This window comes from Populus trichocarpa, chromosome 1, assembly GCF_000002775.5.
Source record: "Populus trichocarpa isolate Nisqually-1 chromosome 1, P.trichocarpa_v4.1, whole genome shotgun sequence".
Lineage (NCBI taxonomy): Eukaryota > Viridiplantae > Streptophyta > Magnoliopsida > Malpighiales > Salicaceae > Populus > Populus trichocarpa.
In genome coordinates this window covers 45206873-45219116 of record NC_037285.2, presented here as the reverse complement: position 1 = coordinate 45219116, position 12244 = coordinate 45206873, and the positions used below count along the sequence as shown (strand labels likewise).

Here is a 12244-nt window from a genome sequence, read left to right as displayed (position 1 = left end):
TTACTTTGTTTATTTAATTTCTCTCTACTTGTCCAAAAAATAAAAAGTTCTGGTTTATAGCCAAATAAAATTTAATAAAAAAACTCAACATTAAAATATAAAATTAAAAAATTATATATAAAAAAAGTAAAAAAAAAATAAAATGACCAATAAAAAAATTAATTTATAATTATAAATTAAATGACATAACATTTTTAAAAGAAAAAGGCAAAAAAAAACTACGTACAACCATGTCATGGTGCATCTTGGACCACCGTATCAAAAGATGAGATTACTTTGTTTTTTTATATATGATAAAAAATATAAAAATTAATTTATAATTAATTTAATATTGACAAATAAAATTCAATAAAAAAGCTCAACATTAAAAAATAAAATTAATACACACCCTTCTGCTTGTCTTCATCCTGAAAACTGTCACTTTGATTATAAGAACTTGCATCAAGTAAATTAGTTAAGAAAAACTTATTGCATTGAATTAAAATCGGTGTTGATGTTATTGATTGGTTGAAACTTGGGTTTTTGGTAGTAGATTTGCCCGGAGTGGAGCCAATTCTCTCGGGAACAAGAACCACAGGAGCTCTAGGTAAGGGTTATATCCTTACTTTTGAATTTCTTCTTAAATGCAAGATGATTAAGTGTTGTTAAATTATATATAAATAACTAGTATCAAAGAATACTGAGTCCAAGAAATAAATTGATTTTGGAATTCCCTTAGATAAAATGACTTAATTAGGGCGGGTTAAAGGAATTTCCAAGAAATAAATTGCATGGGTCGCTGGAATTCCCTAAGATAAATTGTCTTTGAGGTGGATTAAAGGAATTTTCTTTTTCTTTTCTTCTTCTTTCGTTTCTTGGAGGAGAAAGTGGGTAGTGCTGCTCGTTCCGTTTCTTTTTCTTGGAAACCACACAGAGAATTCTTGGATCTGTTATTGTTTTTCTAGCTAATAGTCTTTTTCTCTCATTCACTCAGTTTCTTTGGGTGCGGACTAGTTGTTTTTGGTCAAGTAATAATCTCTTCTTTTGTTCTACTGAAATTCTTGACGTTTTGGTCGGGAATAAGTTTAGCTCCTTTTGCTTGTCTAGAAAATTGAGGGAAAGTAACAGAGATAATTTAGAACCCTTTAAGATTTTTGCCACTATGGTTTAGTCCTTCACTTTCCTGGAGTTATGAGATTCGGTTAAATGGAAGAAGGGGCTGTTTCTGGTTTTGAGATTGAGAGATGGGGTCTTGAAAAGTGGCATGGCTGGTGGTTGTTTAGGCTATCATTGTGTGGGTGGTCGCCAAAATTCACCAGGGAGAGGAAATGGGAAGACACAGTATATCTTCTTTTTTTTATTTAGTCTTGACCGATTAAATAAGCTGATTTTATATGAATTATATAAAGAAAAAAAAACAAGAATAACAAACAAGAATATATATAATGAAAAAAATACATCATTATATTGAATTGAAGGATGAAATTATAAATAATTTTTTGTTTTATAAAAGGGTTGGGAAAAAAAATAAGAAATCATAAGAATAAGAATCAAACTGAAATCATAAGAATAAGAATTTCTCAACATGTTTTTTTACATTAAAAAAATTCTAAATTTAAATCGAAAAACTTATACACGCATCGAACTAAATAAATCACAAACAATTGTGTAAATAAATGAAAAAAATGAAGTCATTACTGATAATTAAAAATGCAAGTGGAAAAATTAAGAAACAAATATAGATAAAGTATTTAATATTACAACATGGGTCATTTATCTGGTTATATTTAATGAATTTGTTTGCTAAAATCAATCTATAATAGAAATCAACACACATAATTTTTTTTAATATAATAAAAGGAAAAAAAAACTATGCAAGGCTACACATATTCAAATTATTATAAAAATTAAATACTTAATCTATCTAGAATATATAAAAAATATTTATAGATAAATATTACTAACCTCTTAAAAAATTAAACACAAGCAACAAAATTAAAAATAATTGAAGAAAGACTACATTAGGCCAAAAAAAATCATAGAAAGGGGGTATTAATAAAAACATCATTTTTAAAATTATTTTCAAAAATATATATAAAAAAGTATTAATAATAAAAAAAATTCAAAATGCAATGCTGGAAAATTATAAGGACTTATTATTTAATAGCTTAAAAAAACAGGGAACTAAAATGAACTTTGCAAACAAATTATAGAGCTGCTATCTATTTTAGCTGAGTTTTTAACTTTAGTTCATTGTCTTTTAATTCAACTCTCATCGTTAAAAAAATATGCAATTCGACTCTGATTTTAATTAAAAAGAATCGATTGTGAAAAAAAATTCAAGTATAAAATTAAAAATTTTCAAAAAATTACAATATTGTTGTCCACAATTAAATGAGTCTAAGTGAGTGGTAATGAACATAAAACCCCATTTTCTTTTAATATATACTATAATTTGGTGCTGTGATACATACTTTTAAAAATATTTTTTATTTAAAAATATATTAAAATAATTTTTTATAAACATATATTTTTTAAATCATATAAAATACTAAAAATATATTAATTAAATATTTCTATAAATTAAATATAATTATAAAAACCACTATGATTGGGACAACCACTCTATCATCCTCTTTTTCATACTAATTTTCATCTCCTAGTCTCTACAATACTGGCCTTACTTTCTTCCTTTGTCCAAATAAATTCCAAATAAAAGAGAAAAAAAAAACAGAGTATTTTTATAAGAAATAGGACATCACATATTCATATATTTTTTTCTTACTCTCCTCCGATCTTTCTATGTCTTCTTCCGTTTCTGCCTCCCTCAACCTCTCCTTCTCTATTTCCACGTCCTTTCCTTTATTTCTGTCTTACCTTTTCTTTTCTTTTTAAGCCTTTTTAACCTCTCTCTCTCTCCCACTTTTCTATCCTTTCCTAGTGGGTAGAAAAAGTTGAACACGTGGCGACCATCTATTAGCTTTTGAGATTACGTTTATCTCCATGTCACAATAAAATCTAAGGGTGAACATGTGGAGATAAGGTTGAACATGTGGCGATAATCTATTGGTTCCTTGGATTACCTGGTCCTTTCTCATAAACATAGTTCTTTTAGCTTTTCTTCAATACTGGCCCCCTCCTACGCGACCTTACTTTCTTCCTTCTTTTGTCCCATCCTTTTCTTTCTCCTTTTATCATGCCGTGATTTTAGGGTTTTTTTTTATTCTTTCTTCTTTATCCCATTCCTTTCTTTCTTCTTTTATGATGCTGTGATTTTAAGATTTTAATTTTAAATGTTTGAATAAGTACATGTTTTTTAAAATATTTTTTTATTTTTTAAATATCAATATAAAAATAAAAAAATAAAAAATTAGAATATAAAAATTTATTTTATATCCTATCATTACCTGGAAATCGCATAATGTAATGATCAATATTATACGATGATAGACAAATTTGGGGTTGGCTGAAGGCAGGGATTCTATTGGTCAACGGATGTAGTAAAATTAAATGTTTCACTATAAATGACAATATTGATACTTTAAATGAATAAATGATTTTAATATCGTTAAAAGATGTTTTTACCTTGTTATTTGTTCAAATATGGTATACCCAAGTTCCGGCGAACACCGGGAAGTCTCCATTTTTAACACAGAAAATACTAGAGTTAGGGATTGTTCGCATGAAATCTAGCTAAGTTCTTGCATAAATTAAGAGGTTATAAAATTATTCGAGAATTTCTAAAATTTCGTTAAATAGATTTAGAGTTTAGGAATTTATTGTCTTAAGATTTGATCATTTTTTGTTTTGAATAATTTTTAAAAGGTTGGGTTGTTGCAAACTAGAAGTCGTTCAATTGTCCGTTCTTCAACGGTAATTCACATGAACTACTAGTAAAAAAATCTCACAAGTCCCTATTTAGGAGAAAGAGATTGTTATGCCTGGAGTGTTATCTCTTTATTCTGTTACATACGTAGTTTTTCTGTTTAACAGATAACTCCTAAAAAATAAGAGGCATAGCTTATTATTTATAAGAAAATCTGAAAAACTCTATAAATTGACAAAATATCAATTTCCTTCTTGAATAATATCTATATATTAATTTAAGATAATTTTATAAATTAACTCAATCAAGTTCTTACTTGATTTTTCTAGATCTGAAAATATAATCTTTGTATTAATTATATTATAGTCTTTAATTTTTAAAATATATTTTAAATAAATTATACTTAATTAAATCATCTCAATAACAGTTAGATTTCTAATATATTGATACAAATATAAATTTTTGAGTTAGGGATAACTTTCCATAATTCTCTCAAAAACAGGTAGCCATGCGCAGATCTTCATCTCTCTTTAATTTCCCGTTACCCATTTCCCCTCTTCCCTTCTTCCTTCCATCGAATCCAATTCATAAATAATTTGGGTTGCTTTTGTGGCAATTTCAATGATTTACACAGCTATCGATAACTTTTTTGGCTGTTAATATCGTAGTATTCTCTAAAAAGCCAATGTCATGGCATTTCCATGCTTTCTAAAGAAATAATTTATTTATTTATTAAGCAATTCATTTAGTTTTTTCAATATTTAATTTAATTTATATTCTTAATAATAATTTTAATTCAAACAACAAGACAACAGAACACCAAATAATTTATTGATTTTACTCATAACACAGCACAATTATTTATTATTAAATAATTTGATATGGTTAATCTCACAACAAAACACAAAGCAAACTCTTATTCTTAAACTTGCATTAAATATTGCTACTTGGAATTTATTAATTTGTATTATACACGTACATAATTATCTTTGAAGGCTTGTATGACCTTTATCTTAGATATCATCTTATTCTTTATTCTTTATTTTTAATAAAATATTTCTGTCAATCAGTTTATTAAAATAATATTTAAGTGATTGTTCAATTATTTAATTGTTTTCAAGAAGATTAGGAATTTTTATTATGATATTTTCATTACTTTATAAATAATTATGTGTTAGGGACATTTGAGCAAAATAATGTTACTCATAAAAAATATTTTTTTTTAAAATAAAAAAAATGCATGAATTAAAAATTTATGTTTTTAATTAAAAAAATATTTTTTTAGTTCAAATCATTACAGTTTCTTAGGATACTTTTCCTGGTTGTTATTACTTTTTATATCGTCAAAAACTCTTTTTTTTTTAAAGAAAAATACATGAATTAGACTAGAAAATTTTGATAATATATATATTGTCTATAATTTTATTTTATTTTGAGTGGTTTCTATGAATATATTGCATAATTAAATAAAAATTATATTAAAAAAGTTAGATTATAAAAAGTATCTCGGGACAACGTTGGGCATAGCTACACTAATTTCTAAGGCTTTATTTGATTTTACGTTTCAAAAGCATTTTTGAAAATTTTTTATTTTTTTCTTTACTTTAAATTAGTATTTTTTTGGTATTTTCAAATAATTTTGATACGCTAATGTCAAAAATAATTTTTAAAAAATAAAAAAAATATTATTTTGATGTATTTCTGAATAAAAAACACTTTGAAAAATAATAACAACCACACTTTAAAAAACCCTCTTAGATTGCTTTGATCTAATGGTTTGGATAGCTTTCACAATCATATTTTTTTTTAAAAATACAATAAAATCAAAATAGCAAAACAAGAAGAAAGAACAACAGCATTAATTAGCTGCTTAATACATTAATTAGTTGCTTATTACATTTTTATGATTTTGCAATGGTAGGAGTTCTTAGCCTGCATGAAAAGCAGAACACCACATGAACAGCAGAACAAGGGCTGCCCACTTCCTGGAACTTCATTGCTGCTGACTTTGGTGATTTGTTCACACTACCAATCTTTCCTTAACAACTAAGGATTGATTTTAACCACATATTTTTGCCGAGTTTCTCTGTTTCTCAATTCAACCTATTTCCTTCAAAAAATACAATTAAGCTTAAAAAAACTCAATTATGCAAAAAAAATAAGTTCAAATACTAGATCGAAAACTTTCAAAAACTTTATTATTAATATCTACAAGTCTAGTCAATAGTAATGAGCATAAAACTCCCTTTTCTTTTAATTTATACTATAATTTTGTATTGTGACACATACTTTTTAAAAATATTTTTTATTTAAAATCTTATTAAATATTATATATATATATATATAAAATAACAAGAAATATTAAAAAATATATTAATTTAATATTTTTTAAATTAAATATAATTATAAAAATCACTCAGACACAGTTAAAAAAAAAAAACAGCCTCCCTCACTGTTTTTGTCCTCTGTTTATACGTGTTTTGATTCTGACAACTACTCTATTATCCTCTTCTTTCATGCTACTTTTCAAACTTTCTACAAGACTGGCCCTACGTGACCTTACTCTCTGCCTTCCTTGTCCCTTTCCTTTCTTTCTCCTTCTTTTCTCTCCTCACTTGAGTGTGTGGCACAGATGGGACTCATAGACAATTACGTTTAATTGCTTGAGTTTGATCCTTTGTTGTGTTCGTTCCATTAATTCTACTTCTTTGCAAGTCTTTTCCCTTGATGATCTGTTTTTTTTTTAATAAAAAAAGAAGAAAACTAAAAAAAACATTGACCGATCATAGCTTAGGTTAATTATATTTGTTGTTGGAAGCGAGCTGGTATCATCCATGGAGGCGTCTAAGTGATTATCCTGAACCTTTCATTCGTTTGTTTCTTTGCTAGGTGAGTTCTTTTACACATTATTTTTCTTTATTTCTTTGTCACTGTCTCTATATTACTACGCATAGTATCTTAAGTATGTCATCAAAATGCTTATACCTTGCGTTGTTGCTTTTGAAGCTGGATTCAATACAGAGCTAAAGGCCTTCTCCATTTCATTGAGCAATCAGTACCAGTGCTTTTCCCACATATTTTCTCAAGTTAAGGTAATGAAATTCCTATTCCCATTCTCTCTGCGCCTCTTTTACTTGCAATGACTCACTCTCACGTTCTGTATCCTTGTTTCTCTGATATTTTTGGCACATAATTAGCTGCTTATTACTTTTTTATTGTTGTGTTTTAATTATATGATTTTACGATGGTAGGAGTTCTTAGTCTGCGTGAACAGCAGAACACCACATGAACATCAGAAAAAAGGCTGCCCACTTCCTCGAACTTCTTTGTTTTTTTTTTTTAACACTAAAAGAGGAGCCAAGTTTGACTTTCTTTGTTTCTTTCCTTTCTTTTTCTTTCTTTTCTCGGAGGAGAAAGAGGGTTGTGCTGCTCATTTCGTTTCATTTTCTTGGAAACCATACAGAAAATTCTTGGATCTGTTGATTGTTTTCTAGCTATTAGTCTTTTTCTCTCATTCACTCGGTTTCTTTGGGTGCTGACTAGTTGTTTTTGGTCAAGTAATGATCTCTTCTTTTGTTCCACTGAAATTCTTGATGTTTTGGTCGGGAATAAGTTTAGCTCCTTTTGCTTGTCTAGAAAATTAAGGGAAAGTAACAGAGACAATTTAGAACCCTTTAAGATTTTTGCCACTATGGTTTAGTCCTTCACTTTCCTGGAGTTATGAGGTTCGGTTAAATGGAGAAAGGGTTGTTTCTGGTTTTGAGATTGAGAGATGGGGTCTTGAAAAGTGGCATGGCTGGTGGTTGTGTAGGCTATCGTTGTGTGGGCGGTCGCCAAAATTCAGTTGGGAGAGGAAATTGGAAGAGAGAGTATATATATATATTTCTTTATTTTGCTCAAGAGAAACCAGATGTGTCTTCTGTTTGTTCTGCACTATGTTACAAGCTTGATTTTTTTTAAAAAAAACTTGTTTTTAACCTATTTTTTATCCAAAATATTTATAAAATACTATATAAACCTTATTAAACCAATACAGTTAAAAAAATAAGGAGCCTCTCTCCCTGTTTTTGTCCTATATTTATGTGTTTTGATTTGGACAACTACTCTACTATCATATTTTTTTTCGTAATAATTTTCAAGCTAGTTTTTAAAAAATTAATTTGAAATAAAAATAAAATTTAATTTAATTTAATTTTTTAAAAAAATACTTAAGAACAAACACGTAATTTCTCTTCTTATTCGCTACCGTGATTTCAGGTCCTCATTTCCTGCATTATTTGTAAGAGCATGAAAAACAAAACAAACAAACGAGGCTATCAAAAACTAAAACTTAAAATATAGAAAAAAAAAAGTACTATTGTAGTCCACAGTATATCTGTGTTTGAATGAACAATAATTTCACCAATATTTTAATTTTTTTTGTTATTATATTATTAAAGTGTCCAAAGAAATTCCAAATAAAAGAGACAAAAAAAATCCCAATCAAATAGATAAACGAGCATCACATATTCATATTTTTTTTTATCTTTACTCTCCTCCGATCTTTCAATGTCTACTTCCGTTTCTGCCTCCCTCAACCTCTCCTATTTCCACGCCCCTCTCTTATCTCAACCGTTACTAAGAGCTCAATTGTGAAAAAAAATAATTGAGTACCAAATTGGAAATTTTCAAAAAATTCACTATTAATATCCATAATGAAATGAATATAAGTGAATAGTGATGAAGAGAAAACTCCTTTCTCTTTTAATTTATACTATAATTTGGTATTGTGGCACATACTTTTTAAAAATATTCTTTATTTAAAAACAAATTAAAATATTATACATGAATATGTGAATTTGGTCAATATTGAGAATGGGTATTAATGAAAACATCATTTTTAAATTATTTTCAAATATATATATATATATATATATATATATATTATTAATTCAACTACATAAAATATTATTGATTCGATGAAATTTAATTTGATTAAGTGTTTAGTGATTTGATTTGATAAAAATTAGCCAAATTAATATGAAAAAAACAAAACATTATCATTTTAATAAAAATAATTAATCAAAAGTTAACCTCGGCCCTGGTGACCTATAAGTTATAATCTTTTTCTAAATTAGCCCTTTGGTAAGGTGTAACAATTATAATAGGAAGGAAACAATTTATTCTCCAATGTCCTTTTCCTTATTTTAAATAAAAAATGAATTCATTAAAAATTAATTATTGATTGCTAGCTCAGCCTGTAAAGGTTAGCCTGATATATAGTTAAGGATACACACCCTTGAATTGATTTTGTACATGAAGCCATTAGACTTCCATGCACCTAAAAAGTTGAAGGAATCTCAAATTTTATTGGTACTTAGGTATCAAATACAGAAATATAGTAAATAAAAATAAATAAATAGTAAATAGTAGTAAATAGAAATGGATTAATAAATAGTGGGTTCATAGTTTCTAACGGCAAGGTCCTCTCTATACACCAGAGCCCCTGACCGAATCAATGCTATTGTTAAATAAAATAGCATTTTTGGCTTTTGAGTCCATTCTTGCAAGAGTAGATGCGTTCATTTTTGGCTTTTTAATTTAAATAAAATGTGTCATGCTTAACATATTATTATTTGCTCCCAATGGGGAATTTTGTAGCATTTTCAATTGAAAATTAAGAATTGAGATAACTAAATTTGCAAAAATAGCATAGTTTTAAAACTTAATTTGGCTTTAAAGGTCGATCCGGGACCTGATGACCCGGGGTTAGAACCAAGCTGGGTTTAAAAAAATAAAGAAAGTCAAATAAGGGATCATGCATAAACTAATAAAAGCTTTGATATAATAACTACATGACTAAATCAACACTTTATTCATGTTAAATAACAAAGATTAATTGACCCAATTTTTTAATATAAATGTTCATAAAAGAACCTTCAGCCATTTTACAGTGAAAGAATTTCCTAGAAGTCTATCCTATTTGTTGCATCAAGTGATTTTTTGAGATGTATAATTATAATATAAATATTTATATTGTCATGTTATTTTGTTATTTTTGAATTTAATGTGTCATGCTGGCTCAACTTTTTTATTAGCATTGTCATTAGAAATACAACAATTTCGTTAATAGGTGACTGAGACTTGATGCTGTACTATTTGTTTAGAAGATTGATACAAATATCAAATAGAATGAAGAACAATTTCATGTTTTCCTAGCAGAATCCCTTGCTGAATGGCTCATCCCTTGTTCAATGGTCTTTTTAAGCAGATACCTTGCTAGCTATTGCTAAACAGAAAACACACTGATTATGCTTATGTCTCTTTTACTTTTTGAAACAATGAAAGCAAAAGCATTAGTAGGACACAGTAAGTTTGTCATCTAATTTCTCACCATAACCTTCACATTTCATCTCTCAGCCGTTTGTTTTCACTCAAACTATCTCCGGACCAGTTGTTGATTTTGGATCATTTCCCAATTGAGGACGGAAGACTACGGGGATTGAAGCAGACTTCAAGACGTAAGAACCTGCTCTTATATCATGCAAAGAAAAAGAACAGATCAGAGTTGCTAAACATGAAAAGAGAACAAGAGCTAAAGCTGCATAAATTAGCAGCTTAATAAAAAGAAAACAATTTTATTGTGATGATTTGGAAATAAAAGAGAATAGAAAAAGACAACAAAACTCTTGGAGGCTTAGAAGTAGGTATAAATAAATGAACGGTATTGTAGTAATTGAACAAAGAGTTCATAAATATAAATAGAAAAAAAAAAGAGATTTGAATTCTTAGAGAAAAAACCGTGAGAGTGAAAAAAGAAAAAGAGAAAAGAGGAAAAGATAAAGAAAGGATAAGAGAGTTAGAGAAAATAAATTAAAAGGTAAGAATATTTACGCTTTGATGTGTATAAATGTGTTTTTCTTAGCTTTAATTTTCTATTTTGTTGAATATTAGGGTTTTGAAGATTGTGTTTTGGGTTTGATTGATGAATTGATTTGAATATTATGTATTGATTGTTATGAATAATGAGTTATTTAGTTGATTTGAAAGATTTTAAGTAAAAATGATGATTTTGAGTTATCGTTTATTTAAATGGTGAATTTGAGTTAGAAATCTTGTTATATCAGTAGGTGATATGTGAAAATTCTAGGTTTAAGATTGAAAATGATAAATTTCAGTTTGGTCTCTCAATTTATGAAAAATTTAGTTTAGTCCCTAGAGCATAATCTGAGATTCTAGATAAAATGTAATGTTGAGAAATTATAAGGACATGTTATTTAGTAGCTCAAAAAGATAAGGGACTAAAATGAACTTTGCAAACAATTACAATGTCGCCGCATATTTTTACCGAGTTTTTCATTTCAGTCATTTATCTTTGAATTCAACTCTTATATTTAAAAAACAAAATGCAATTGAGTTTTAATTTGGGCATAAAGAGATTCGATTATGAAAAAAAAAAATTCAAATATCAAATTGAAAATTTTTAAAAAATTCACTATTAATATCCACATCCACAACAAAATAAGTCTTGGTAAATAGTAATAAACAGAAAACTCTTTTATATTTTAATTTGTACTATAATTTAGTATTGTGACACATATTTTTTTAAAATAATTTTTTATTTAAAAACATATTAGAATATTATATATATATATATATAATAACAAGAAATATTTAAAAATATATTAATTTAATATTTTTATAAATTAAATATAATTATAAAAACCACTCTGACACAGTAAAAAAACAAATAGCCTCTTTTTCATACTAATTTTCATCTTCTATTTTATACAAGACTGGCCCCCTACGTGACCTTATTTTCTTCCTTCTTTGTCCCATTCCTTTCTTCCTCCTTTTATCATGCCGTGATTTTAAGGTTTTTATTTTAAATGCTTGAATAAGTAGTTGTTTTTTAAAATATTTTTTATTTTAAAAATATATTAAAATAATATTTTTTTTATTTTTTAAAATTAATTTAGAATACAAAAAATAATTTTATAAAAAAATAATTTAAAAAATAAAAACCAAACACGCTATTTCTCTCCTTATTCGCTGCCGTGATTTCAGGTCCTCTTTTCCTGCCTTATTTGCAGCCTTATTTGCAAGAGCATGGCTGTTAACAACTAAAACTCAAAATATAGAGAAAAATAGTATCGTAGTCTTTCCTTTTCTGCCTCCAACAACCTCTCCCTCTATTTCCACGTCCCTATCTTATCTCAACCGTGCCTTTCCTCTCTCTTTTTTTTCTTTTTTTTTCTTTTTTTTAAGCCTTTTAGCTTTCTCTCTCCCACTTTGTATCCTTTCCTAGTGGGTAGATAAAGTTGAACACGTGGCGACCATCTATTAGCTTTTGAAATTACCTTTATCTCCATGTCACAGTAGAATCTAAGTTACTGTTTGTTTGATTGATGTAATTTTTTTTTAAATAATGTTTTCGGAAAGTAAAATATTTTTTGGTAT

At 27.3% G+C, this 12244-nt stretch overlaps 1 protein-coding gene and 1 long non-coding RNA gene across 17 annotated transcripts in view; both read left to right on the top strand.

Moving 5' to 3' along the window:
- LOC18096055 (uncharacterized) overlaps positions 1 to 12244 on the top strand; it is a 691470-nt gene that overhangs the window by 666233 nt on the left and 12993 nt on the right. The gene's annotated exons all lie outside the window — the stretch shown is intronic.
- On the top strand, positions 6326 to 10848 carry LOC18096059 (uncharacterized). The gene is made up of 3 exons (XR_002976909.2): positions 6326 to 6694; positions 6812 to 6897; positions 10205 to 10848. It is a non-coding gene; the product is annotated as an uncharacterized LOC18096059 (long non-coding RNA).